This window comes from Limanda limanda, chromosome 12 (genome assembly GCF_963576545.1).
Source record: "Limanda limanda chromosome 12, fLimLim1.1, whole genome shotgun sequence".
Lineage (NCBI taxonomy): Eukaryota > Metazoa > Chordata > Actinopteri > Pleuronectiformes > Pleuronectidae > Limanda > Limanda limanda.
In genome coordinates, this window is record NC_083647.1 from 713068 (window position 1) to 725733 (window position 12666).

Here is a 12666-nt window from a genome sequence, read left to right on the forward strand (position 1 = left end):
TTCATTTACAGTATTAATAAATAAGACAGTGATGCTTTTTAGAGTAGTGTAATATTAGTTATAAAATACAGCACACTATTACTTTGATAACAATTACAGTACTGTGATTACCTTTACTGTAAGCATACTAAACTAAAGTAAATTCTGTGTTTGACTCACCTGACATTGAATGGACTTATTTTTCATTGCTTATTGGTGATAAAAAATGATGTTGTTTAACTTGGCCCGGTATGGAAATCTTATACCTGCCAGGTTTAATTAAATATTATGAGACCAAACTATCTTGAATAATTGAGTGGGATAACCCTATTACGCACCTAAGTCTGCTGTATAAAAATGTCCTTTAAACCTCTGAAATAATAAACACACCAGACACCATCTTGATAAAAGTTATTTAACTAAGTTTGGAGCTGGGGCCAGTTCTTGAAACCGAGGCAAAGTCAGGGGCCGGAGGTTATGAGTTATCACGGTAACAAATAAAGAAATTTCAACAACATACTGAAGGAGTCAATATATTCTATTTTGTAAGAGCTTAACAACATATGCCCAAGAGGCCGCTTAGGCCCAAGGATTCAAAAATCAAACCAGGTGAGCAATAACCAAGCCATATTAACAGACAATTGGAGAAATGCAATTAACTAACAAAAACATGCACTTCATTGTACATAGCTGTACCAACACAACTTTACTGGTAATTATCCTCAATATTTAAGATTAAACTGATTTGAGTGATAGGCAGAATCAAATGTATCTCCACCAACAAAGTGCATTGCATGGAACTGAATAGAATTGCAACAACTTAAAAGTGCATGTTATTCTATCAAGGAAATGTGTTTCAAATTTCATCACTCAGTTCAGGTGAACTGTATCAGTAGTTTAGAATTTCATTCATTTAACTGGCAAACATCTTCCAAGTGCACCAACAAATCCAAAACAAAACTGCATAGTGCAAAAGTGTCTTGAAAACGTCCGATGCAAGGGACTCTACTCTCCTGACGAGTCAGATATTGGAACTTGCTTGATGGAATCGATAACGCTTTTTCGTGTTTTCTCATCTGTTACCACGTCCTCATTGGATGCTAGCATACACTCCTTGACCATCTCGGAGTCTGTAAACGGCTTTTTCTTTTTAGCCAATATCCATGCCACTCGTAACGATACCACCGTTGCTCTCTCTTGATCCGTAGAGGCCCTAAATAAAGTTTGACATCTTCGCTCATAACAAGATTTGAGGCTTGATATCTTCTGCTTCCAAGACAGTAGAGCCCAGTGGGAAAGTGACATCAAAGTTAGCATGCGCCGTCTTCAAATGCCTTTTCAAATTGTACTCTACTGTACTTTACACACAGCGAGGCACTCATTGCAGATTAAACATACCGGGGTCCTACAATCCACAGTAATAAATAAGTATTTCTCTGTCCATTCATTTTTGAACTGCCTATTTTCTGAGTCAACTTTTCTTTTTTTTAAGGTGGAGAGACATTTTTGTCTCGTTAGCACAGCTTGAAAGGTACGAGTCGGAACAGTCACAGTGATGCACTGTAGAGCCGAAGTGGTAAATTTGATTGTGGTGTCAGCTGCGTCTCAGGTACGTGAAGTTACTGTGAGTTACTGACCATGATCCTGTGACAATACAAGATACTGGTGATTGAAAGTTATAAAGGCTATTTAGCTGGATGTCTTCTGTAACAGAAAGTTATATTAAATAAAGTTGAGTTAAACTAAAGATTGTTTCATAAATCTGATTGAATTTATGCTCATTAAAAGATAAGAGTGATAAAGGGCTGAAATCATTTTAAATAGTGCTTTTTAAATAATGATTTAATTATTTTCCTGGCACAAAGGGTGACTGAAACAAAAACAAAATAAACAAATATCGTATCGGCTAGATTTTTGTTTTAAACATCGGTATCGGCCAAGAATTTCCATATCGGTGCATCCCTATCACGAACTGAATGAGGCTACTGGAGCATTACATTACATTACATAACATTTAGCTGACGCTTTTATCCAAAGCGACCCACAGTAAGTGCATTCAACCCCGAGGGAACAGACCCAGAACAACAAGAATCAAGAAAGTACAATTTCATCAAAATAAAGCAAACTACAAAGTGCTATAAGAAAGTGCCATTTAAGTGCTACTAAATTGTTAGTTTCAAAAATTTTTAGTTTATTTTTTTATTTATTTATTTTTTATTCAAGCACTTTTCAAGCACACTCGGGGGCCAGTCCAAAGCAGCTTGAGGGCCGGATTCGGCCCGCAGGCCGCCTATTGAAAAGCCCTGGTCTAAAGGATCCTTATTTATATGGCACATTCTTGTCATGATGAACACTTACAGCACTGCACACTACAATTTTGCCATTAACCCGTTCACACACACATTACATCTATTTTCAGCACTTTATCACACATCCCCCACATTCTGCTGGCACAGAAGCAGTTGGGAGATAGGGATCTAACCGCTGATCCTCTGCTTAGTGAACAACTCGCTACTCTTCAGCCCCAGCCGCCACTCAGTCTCTTTACTATGACTACTATGACTAAATCGTCATAAACTGCTCCTAGTAAAGTTTATTAATACTCACTCGCAAAGATTAAGTGCTAGTGAATTTCATTTCAAATTTCATGTGTTGGCAGTGCAAAGATCTATAACTGTGTGTTGATGTTCATCCCAGCTTGAGACACAATGGTCATTGGTGCGGACAGAGTTTGCAGTTACCCAAATTCCTAGTATTCTGCATTTCATCATACCAAAACATATGCAAAACCGCCCTTGCACCTGCCAATTGACTTGTTGCTCCCTCACTGCGAGCGAGCCACTCTACAAAATCACGACTGTCTGCTGTCCTGGCTCCCAAATGGTGGAACAAGCTCACTATTGACATCAGGACAGCAGAAAGTCTACACATCTTCCGCTACAAACTAAAGACACATCTCTTCCGACTACAACTTGGTTTCAAAAAATGAAAATATATATTCAGTTTAGTTGCACTAAATGGCACTTACATGAAGCACTTGTAGTTTGGCCTTTTGAAGCAAATTGTACTTACTTTATTCTTGTTGTTTTGAGTTTGTGCCCTCATGTTTGAATGCACTTACTTTGGATAAAAGCGTCAGCTTAATGGAATGCAAAAAAAGTGTTTCTAAACTGTGATGTTTGTTTACTGCAGGAGTACAGCATATGTTTATGCATATAGTAGCATTAGTGTTGTTGTCTCGTGTAGATGTCATTGGGGCATCAGCATCTGTACTATCTCCAGCCTAAGATTTACACATTCCAAGCAAGCATCAGGAGGAGAGGGACATAAAGAAACAGAGCTGGGGGAGAATGACAGAGAGAGAGAGGAGGGTGGGGAGCAGGGTGCTCCTGGGTTTCCTGCTCTGACATTGTGAGTGTCAGACTCCGATCACTTTAATCAGAGCGAGGATATGCATGATAAAATGGATAAGGGACTTTAATCAAAAAAATCCGCCGAGCTGGAAAGGTGACACACTCCGACAAGCAGGCCCCTGCCAATCCCTCCTTCCTCCCATCCCCCATCCTCCACCTTCAACACCCCCATCTCCCCAAGTGCCAGTGTCACTGCCACTACTGCCCTGGTCTGGGCTTTCCATGAATATACATGGTCCAACCAAGACTTAGGCGAAATATTTAAATGGACCATTGTGTGCTCAGCTGGGGAGGAAATAAAAAAAACATCATGTACTCCTGACTCATTCCACTAATACATACATATATGTACACACAACACATAGTCATCGCTGCATGAACATCATTCTGCTCATTTAAAATATATACTACAGAAATAGAGAAAGTGGACAAGCTCCTATTTATTTTTCAGGAGCAATTTGTGCAGCAGCTGCGGCCCCTCCATATTCTTTTACACATTTCCTCTTTATCACGTGTTAATGGGATTCATGTTCTCAGTAACAGGTTCATGTAAATACAGTAGCTGCTGCTTGTTCTTGATATATTAAAAGTGTTGGCACTGACATGCGGCACTCCTTTAGATAAGTTCATATTTTCAAATTAAATTAGTCTTGACACCGCGTTAAATCTATATACAAACTGACATCAGCACAGTGTGATAGAGAGTGATTGCTACGCAATTCATAAGAACTAAATGACTAGCTGGTGCATGGCCTCTGAGTCAAAGAGATAAATACAACAAGAGCTCTTATGATGTATTAAAGATCTAAGAATTTTTAAACTATTAAAACTATAACTGACAAAATATCAAAGGCACATTTGGCCCCTTTTCCTCGATGCAAGAAGAACACTGTGGCCTCTTATCGAAATCAAAGCCACTTACATATAAATGATCTAAAACAGTGACAACTGAAATGAAGTCACAAATGATTATTATTACAACTGACAACACATCTTATTTAACCAACAATGTGTTAGTCCATCTCCTAAACCTCTCTGTCCTCCCTGCCTTATGTGATAGTCCCTGCTGACATTCATCAAATTTCAAACAAATACTTCACAAATATCAAAATTTTTAATTGGGTTCAAAAGTACTAGGTAGGAGCAAGTAGTGCATTTTTTCTGGACTACTTTCAGTGGTAGATCAATTTTCATTTAGTGCTGAAGTGTTGGGGAGCGACAGGATGGTGTGTGTGTGGGATTAAGTCAAAAATAAATCTTTGGTTGACACCAAAGGAGTAGTGAGGAGGCATTTTTTGTTTTTTTCTGGTGTTTTTTTTTCATTTGAAGATGGAGTCACCAGTTACTTCAATTGTATTGGATTTGGTTTACCCCTTTAGACTCCTAAAGTGTTTAGGAGTGTAATGGAAAAATTAACTAAGTATGTGTGAAACCTATGTTGTAGTTGGATAGTAAGTTTTTGTAGCTCTGTCTAAAGGCTTTTATGACCTTTCTACATGCATATACAAACTGTTCAAATTGTTTATGACCTGGACTGTTTTAATGGTCTGAACTGTGTATGACCTGAAAACTGTTAGACCCTGTAGACTTCCCAAAGAACTGAATGTATGTCTGCTTATCTCCAAAGGAAACACATGTAAATCAGTTGTCTGTGTTTAGATAGCTCTCTCCCTGCACCTACAGAACCAGTCTGGATTGGCTGAGAGAGATAGCCATAGTCCTCCTATATAAGATCATATATTTGACTGTCCTGCATCTTCACTCTGGGACCCTTGTGGTTTCCCTGTATTGATCCTTTCTGCAGAAAGCCCCTTATTAAATACACATAGATAACTTTGGTGTTTCCAGCCTCTTGTATTTCCAGATTTCCATCACAGTAGACTTAAAGACTAGAACAGCAAGAATAATGTAAGTACATTAACTTTAAAAAAGTGTGACATGTAAGTGCAATATATAAGTGCAACTAACTCTTTTTCTTCTTTTTACATGCTTATAAAATATAATTGTATATTTGGGGTTTGGGCATTTCATCAGACAAATCAATATTACTAATAATACAAATTTTATTTTCATCCAATCACAACTTGCAATTGGCCAATCACTCGTATGCTGTCAGTGTTTAACACTTTCTCTTTCTCTGCTTCATTCAGCTGTCATTTCAGAACTGCGATACTAAGTCACCCACCTCTGCCCTGCACCATCCAGAAACCCCTCAAAGATGTCCCAACTCCATGCTCCGTCCATTCCTCATCATCATAACCAGTGTCTGGGAAGTGTACATCATATCATAAGATCCTAATGCATAGGACTGCTTTCAAGGTGTTCATGCCAGGGTCTAAGCACCATGGACTATTTCTATGTTCACAGTAAATAACCTTTTCATTCTAATTTACTCTCTCATAAGTTGTTTCTCCTGATTTAAACATCTTCACTGTACATTTGCATGGCCATGTTGACATGCTTATAGGGCCAAGATCCAAAGACTAACTGTCAGTGCAGGGAAGATGTGAGTGAGCGGTGAATGACATGCATGGCATGTAAAATGCTATGGGTCTATATGTGTCACTTGATATACTCATACAGTACAAGGGGTAAATTGCATGGGCGGCTCCAGTGTACTGTTTGACACCAGATGGCCTCTGAACGCAAACCTTTTGGCCTGTCCAGATTCAGCCTAAACAACAGCAGAGGACAGATGCCACGTGACAACAATTTGGACAGTTGCTCCCTCTTCCTCACATCAAAGCTAATGAAGTGTATTCAAGTGCCATGGAAAGACTTGTAAGAAAGAGAGGTAGAGAGCGTGTCTGTATGTGGGGGTGTCGGGAGGGACTACATTACAGTATAATTGCTTCCTGTGCTATGCTAATTAATTAGCACATACATGCATTTCCGAGCGGGTCATACATGCAGAGCCAGATGGTCTAAAAGAAAACATGTATGTGCGTGGAGTGCTATCAGGGAGTGAATAAATAGTACATAGCAGGCGTAGCTGCTGATATTAGCATAATATATTGGTTGGAGCACTGCAGACAATTAAGAAAATTAACTGTGTGATAGCGGGGATACTTCCTGAGAGCTGGCACTACAGGGGGAAATTGAAACTCTGGCACACGTTACGCTTTCAATACTTGTGGCTAGGTGTTTTCCATTAACTACTTTTATTGTCCATCAGCCAGAGTGTGTGTTCATTAAGATTAATGTTACGGGTACAGTTTTGGCTGATGTTAGTGTTAGTGTGGGGTTTTGATTTTGACTTTACTCATACATCTGACTCAAAAACATTTGTTTCAAGGCGGGACCATGTCATGTGTATAGAGTTACACAGATTGACTGGGGGTAAATCTATTAGACAATAATAGCTCACGTAAAACTAAGCAAAGTTCATAATTTCTTGCATGACTTAAGTGTTTTTGCATCATTGGGCTAATTTCTGCCACATGTTTCACTTACCAATAAGCCGCAATGTAACATAATGTTAAATGTGCGTTAATCGATTACTTCTGCCTCTTAAAGGCAGAACAAGCTCTGAACAGACATATTCAGCCATATAAAATGTATATGACAAATATGCAAGCATCTACATTCATTTGGTTTGTTTCTTGCCAATCCCTCTCTTTTAGCTCTGGTTTTGTTCTCCACCAGCTCCTGGCGCTTCAGCTGCTAAATGCTCCACTATGTAAGCTTCAGCTGTTTTGGTAAATAAAGCTGCCTCAAATCAAAACAAGATTGCTAAGAGCTGTGAGAATTGCAGTCCATAAAAACAAAACAAAACAAAAAGACAATAAAAAACCATCTTGTCCCATATGTATATTGCTACAGAAATCCTCACACATGCATTCATTTAAATTTTTTTTATATCATGCAAAAGATAGGCACATTCAAATCAAGTTGAACAATAAACCCTGTGAATAAATAAGTTATTGATTGAAACTGTTATTTTTATTACAGAGACTGTATTCTTTTAAATACCTTCATACATATTCAACAAAGTCATAGAAACTGAAGTTTGCAAGGTTAGGCCTTCACTTGCAGGTGTAAGTGTTTGTAAATTTGTTTATCTCTGTTGCTGATCTCACAGCAATTAAACATGACAAAAAAATGTGAAAACTTCTGTCTGTGTCTTTAGTGCCTCTCAGCCCAGTTACTGACGCACCTTCCAGAACAAATCCTTCTAATTCTGAGGATGTTCATTTGGAGGGCAAGGAGAATGTTAGCCTAATGATTGAGTTTAACCAGCCCTTTAATAATATATGGATGTGCTTCAGCTGAGCAGAACAGTGTAATAGTCTGAAAGTGAGACAGTAGACTACGGGGAGGAGTTCAGCCTAGGAGTTAGAGAGGTAAAACTATGTTGGTGGAGAGGGGTGGGGGAGGAGATAAAAGAGGACAAGAAGACAGGAAAAATGCATGGGAAAAAAATGTTATGTGATTATTTACCTCTGCTCTCCTGTGCATTCATTTCTGGCTACAAGAGGAACAACTAGGTGAGCTCTCTCTAAAAGGGGGTTTGGTGATCAGCTAGAAGCGCTCACTTCACAGGAAGGCAGAGAACTGTAAAACCCTGAAGTTGAAAAACACCCTTCAGCCAAGCATGTTCTCAGTGGGCACACAGTTTTGCCACGGTTGTGCGTTGTCATATATTTTCCAAATGAAATGGTTTTGCTGGGGTTTTCAGACTGTGACCTGCAGTCTGCCTAGGGACAGTCAGCAGCCCAGTGTGAAGCAAAATGAGGGTGTCAAGCCATGGTAAGACTGTTATATCTCTGTGTTAACAGGTGGACTGGTGCTGAATAAGCAATAATGTCTACCCAAGTAATCTGGTGAGAAAAGCCTAAAATATTGTTGTGAGCTTTAGTAATTGCCAAAACAATGATATTGTGGCTACAGAATTGCTGCTTACCCTTTGAGGTGAGAAACCCTGACATCCAGAGGGACCTCTGACTAAATCCACTCTTTTGGGTTAAAAAGAATAACCTATCCCAATATCTTGGCACATGCTGCTGGGAGGAGACACAGGGGCAGACCCACACCATGCTGGAGGAGGTCAGGGTCGACTTTGGCTCAACTGGTCATCCTCTGACCAGAAGGTTGGTGGTTCGATCCAAGTCTTCCCCATCCTACATGCAGTAGTGTCCTCAGACAGGATACTGAACCCCAAATTGCCTGATGGCTGTACTGTTCTCATAGAGAAAGTGCTGCCTATATGCGCTGTATGAATGTGTGTGTGTGTTATTGGCAAAAACCTGTGCTGTAAAGCGCTTTGAGTGGTCATCAAGACATCAAGAGAGTGCGATATAAAGACACACCATTTACATATCCAATCTGGCCTGAGAAAAACTCAGGATTCCCCAAGGTCAATGGATGGATAGATGGATTGTCAATGGTATTGTTCAATAGTGCCAATTAGCCTGACAAATATTACCCTAGTTCAGGGGTCGGCAACCTTTACTATCAAAAGAGCCATTTTGCCCCCTCTTCCACCAAATGGAATTCATCCGGAGCTGCAAAACATACGTGATAAAACAGCTTCGGAAGTTTTATATATAGTTGTAATCAGTGTTTTGCCAGTTCACACTTAAAATGAACCAGGCGAAGTTCATAGTTAATTTTTTTAAATTTTGAACTAAATTCATGGTTCCAAAAATTAACTAGTTCACGTTCATTTTCATTGGAATGATTTAGGTGACAAACTTACAATCATCTGTTTTTATTATTAATGGATGGTGTTGGATCATGTCTGTGTGTCGCATGTCCTGACTGAGCGTCACGTTTCGTGTTGTACTGAACATTTTTCATGATGTTTAAATGCAGTCTCATAAACTCTGGAGAGAACCAAACAAAGACGAAGTTAACGTCATGTACTGATCAGTTCTTGATCACTAGTGAAGAGTGTTTATTAGTTAAAGTGAGAGCAGGTCAGAGTGGAGGAGGACACAGAAACTCCAGCTCAGTACAAACCATCTGCTCTGATCATTGATCAGATGTAATTAGAGATACTCTGTGTTTTCACTGTTTTCACTGTTCTTTTAACAAAGTCACTGACCGGCTGCTTCACATGAACGAGCTATGATCTCACTGCGTGTGTGTCTCTCTCGCTCCTGGTATTCACATGATGGCCTGATTCGATGATGATTTAAAAAAGGAACGTGAATGACATTGATCCTCGCTAGAGTGTGGGCGTTATTTACCTTCACAATCAACATATAAAAACTGATTCGTTCAGTTCATCACTCACATAAAATATAAAACGCTTTCATGCACAACACTGTACAGGGAGCCACTGCAGAATGCTGAAGAGCCACATGCAGCTCCTAAGCGACGCGCTGCAAACTCCTGCCTTAGTTGGACTGTATTTGAAATCTACCCATGATTCCCATGTCTACTGATCATGATGATGAGTAACACTCACAGTTTAATACATTTTACTCTGGTGATTTCAATTAATTGTCCACTGAGTTTATGCAGTGTACCCACTGTCTCCAACAATTAATCTTTATCTATGGTCTGGTCTGGTCAAATGTCCTAATCATCTCCCCTTTCTTCTCTAGTTGTGGACCAAACCACAGCCTAGGTCACGCTAGCGTCCCAACTTCCCTTCAACTGAGCACTGAGCCTCTGTTTAACTGGAGATCTGTGTTAATTATTTTATGCAAGATGGTAAGATAATAAAAATGGTGTTTGGCGAAGGTCTTTGCAATATCATTTCACTTCAGCGTCATTATCTCTTGAGATGTATGAAGAGAAGATATGGGATGGTCATGTTTCCCTTTCTAAGAGACACACCATTAGAATTAATGAGGAAAGGTCAGAGGGGATTTTCGGTAGCCCTCTTAATTCCTCTGAGCTTGTCATGACATAGACATTTATTCAGGAGCACAGAGAAAATATATACTATTGATGTTATCATAGTATTTAGCTACTGGTTACACAGACTCCATTTATTTGTTTTTAAATGAGTCTAATCAAATCCTTTAATTTTAAATAGGTTCTCTGATAGCATGGTAGATAAGAGAGAATGCAAAATTATCAATTTATATTATGTAAATATTGATTGAAATGCTCATCTACATACAGCATTTGCTGTGTGCTAATGTTGTATGTACAAATAGCATATCCATAGACTGCTTTTCCTAAACTGTCTCTTAAAATTCAATAGACTGGTACACTTGGAGTTTTTATTTGATTGAACGGTGTATTAAACTGTTGTTTTATTTATGTTGCTTTCCCCAGTTGGCATCTTGTGGGCATGGAGGTGGCTGGGAGAACACCTCCACCACAGGATAAATCAGTGCAGGTGAGAGCTGCTGGCTAATTGATCCTCAGGTTTATAAGGCATTAGCAGGACTGCCAGAGAGGGAGAGAACGGAGAGACACAGAGACATGCGGTGAGAGACACCGACTAGAGCTGCAAAGGTGAGATGCCAGCAGAGACTGCTGGCACTTTAATTTGACTTTCTGTAAGTTTGTTTAATTTATAAAGAATAATGAAAAGCAACATTCGTCTTTGGCTGTGTTTGGGAGACCATGGTGGCAGGGGCGGATCCTGTTATAGGCTCTTTTCTGCGCCCATGTTAATCAATCGGGCTGTTCGCACTGGCAGTGAAGTACTGGGAAGCAACGGGAAGCCCCCACATGATGAAATGTCCCCATCTTTCATTATGTACTTATTCCACACATTTGTCAGTTGTGTCTATAAAGACAGACAGACACAAGCACACAATCTATTGTGGAGGGGTGGCGGCCATAGGCTTGCGTAGGTCAGTCACCAGTGAAGACCATCTTCATTTACCCCCGAATCAGTGCAGAGAAATGCACTTCCTGTGTGAACAGCCAGGCGGCTGCTCTAACAACAATTGCACGTCATTAATGTTTATTTTTGTCGACATGAATAGCTAGCTTTCAGTACAGCAGATTCCAGACTCTTTTTGTATTTTTTATATATATTAGTATTGTTTTTTACAGCCTACATCCATTTAAAACATTTTTTTGTTAACTGTTTTAATGTAACCTGTGGAGTGAAGGTAGGAATTTGCATTTGTGTGTGTGTGTGGGGCGCCAAACAGCCCTGCCTGGTGGCAAAGACGGCATTGATTCGGATGGCGGAAGAGTACATGGCCATAAACAGGGAGCAAGCAGTGGAGAGTGCGGCTGGAGGCTCTCCAGAGGCAGGTGGAGAGGCGGACGGTGCTGGTGGAGCATCTGCTGGGGTACCTGGCAAGATCAAGGCCTGGATTTACCAACATGGCATCCTCCCACAGACTTGCTCTATGAGGTCCTGATCTCTACACTCTGCACTGTATGTATCGCAGAAGGGCAGCACAACAGCCCGCTCCTGGTCTTTCCTGCCGCCTCCACACCGCCACCTAAGCCCCGGACGGCAGTGAGGTTGACGCCCCCTGCTTCTGTTCCTATTCTCAGGAAGGCAGTGAGGCCAATCCCCGCTGCTCCTGTCCCTGCCTGTGGCCCCTCGTTGGTGGTGAGGCCGACGCCCATGCTCCTGTTACGGCCTGTGGCCCCTCGTTGTTGTTGAGGCCGACGCCCCCTGCCCCTGTTCCTGTCTGTGGCCCCTCGTTGCTGGTGCCTGCAGCCCCTGTTCTGGGTTTCTCTGTCTTTTCCTGTTTCCAGGGCGCCTGTCCGATATCAGGACCTTACGGAGGGCAGAGTGGCATAGGACGTGGAAGAAGGAGAGGGACAGGAAGCGAACTGCCTTTCTAGCAAGGTCAGGAGGTCTCCCAAGGTTACTCCTCAGGCTCTGGAGGATCCTGAAGGTGATTTGGAGGAGGGGCCAGGTAGCTCATCAGTGGAGGCATGCAGAGTTGGTGTGGATTCCAAAGGGGGAAGACTCAAGGAATATCAATCAGTTCCTAACCATCCTGTATGGGCATAATTCAGCTCGATATGAAACATTACAGCAACGACTAAACATTTTTTGCTATGTACTTTGAAGACATAATTTAGAGGTCAAAGGTCAAAGTCTATGTGACCACACATAAAAACTAATTTAATTCATGGATAGCTTGAGAGAATCGTTTCGAATTTGCAACATATGAGGCTGGAAAGTACAGGTCCATTGGTTGAACTATGCTGCAGAGGGTTTGTGGCGCCATTTAAAACAAGGCTTTTGCACAAGATTCTAGGCCCTATACACAAGCAATTTCTGTGGTCCCCCTTCCCCTGTCGATTCATGATGATGAATGTGTGCAGGTGGTTTTGTCTATATATGTTTGATTGTATCTGTGTGTTGCAGTGCAAGTCTTTGTTTATCTGTACA

At 40.7% G+C, this 12666-nt stretch overlaps 1 pseudogene; it reads left to right on the forward strand.

Annotated features, from left to right (window-relative positions):
- LOC133015653 (uncharacterized protein K02A2.6-like) overlaps positions 1 to 12666 on the forward strand; it is an 85045-nt pseudogene that overhangs the window by 46659 nt on the left and 25720 nt on the right.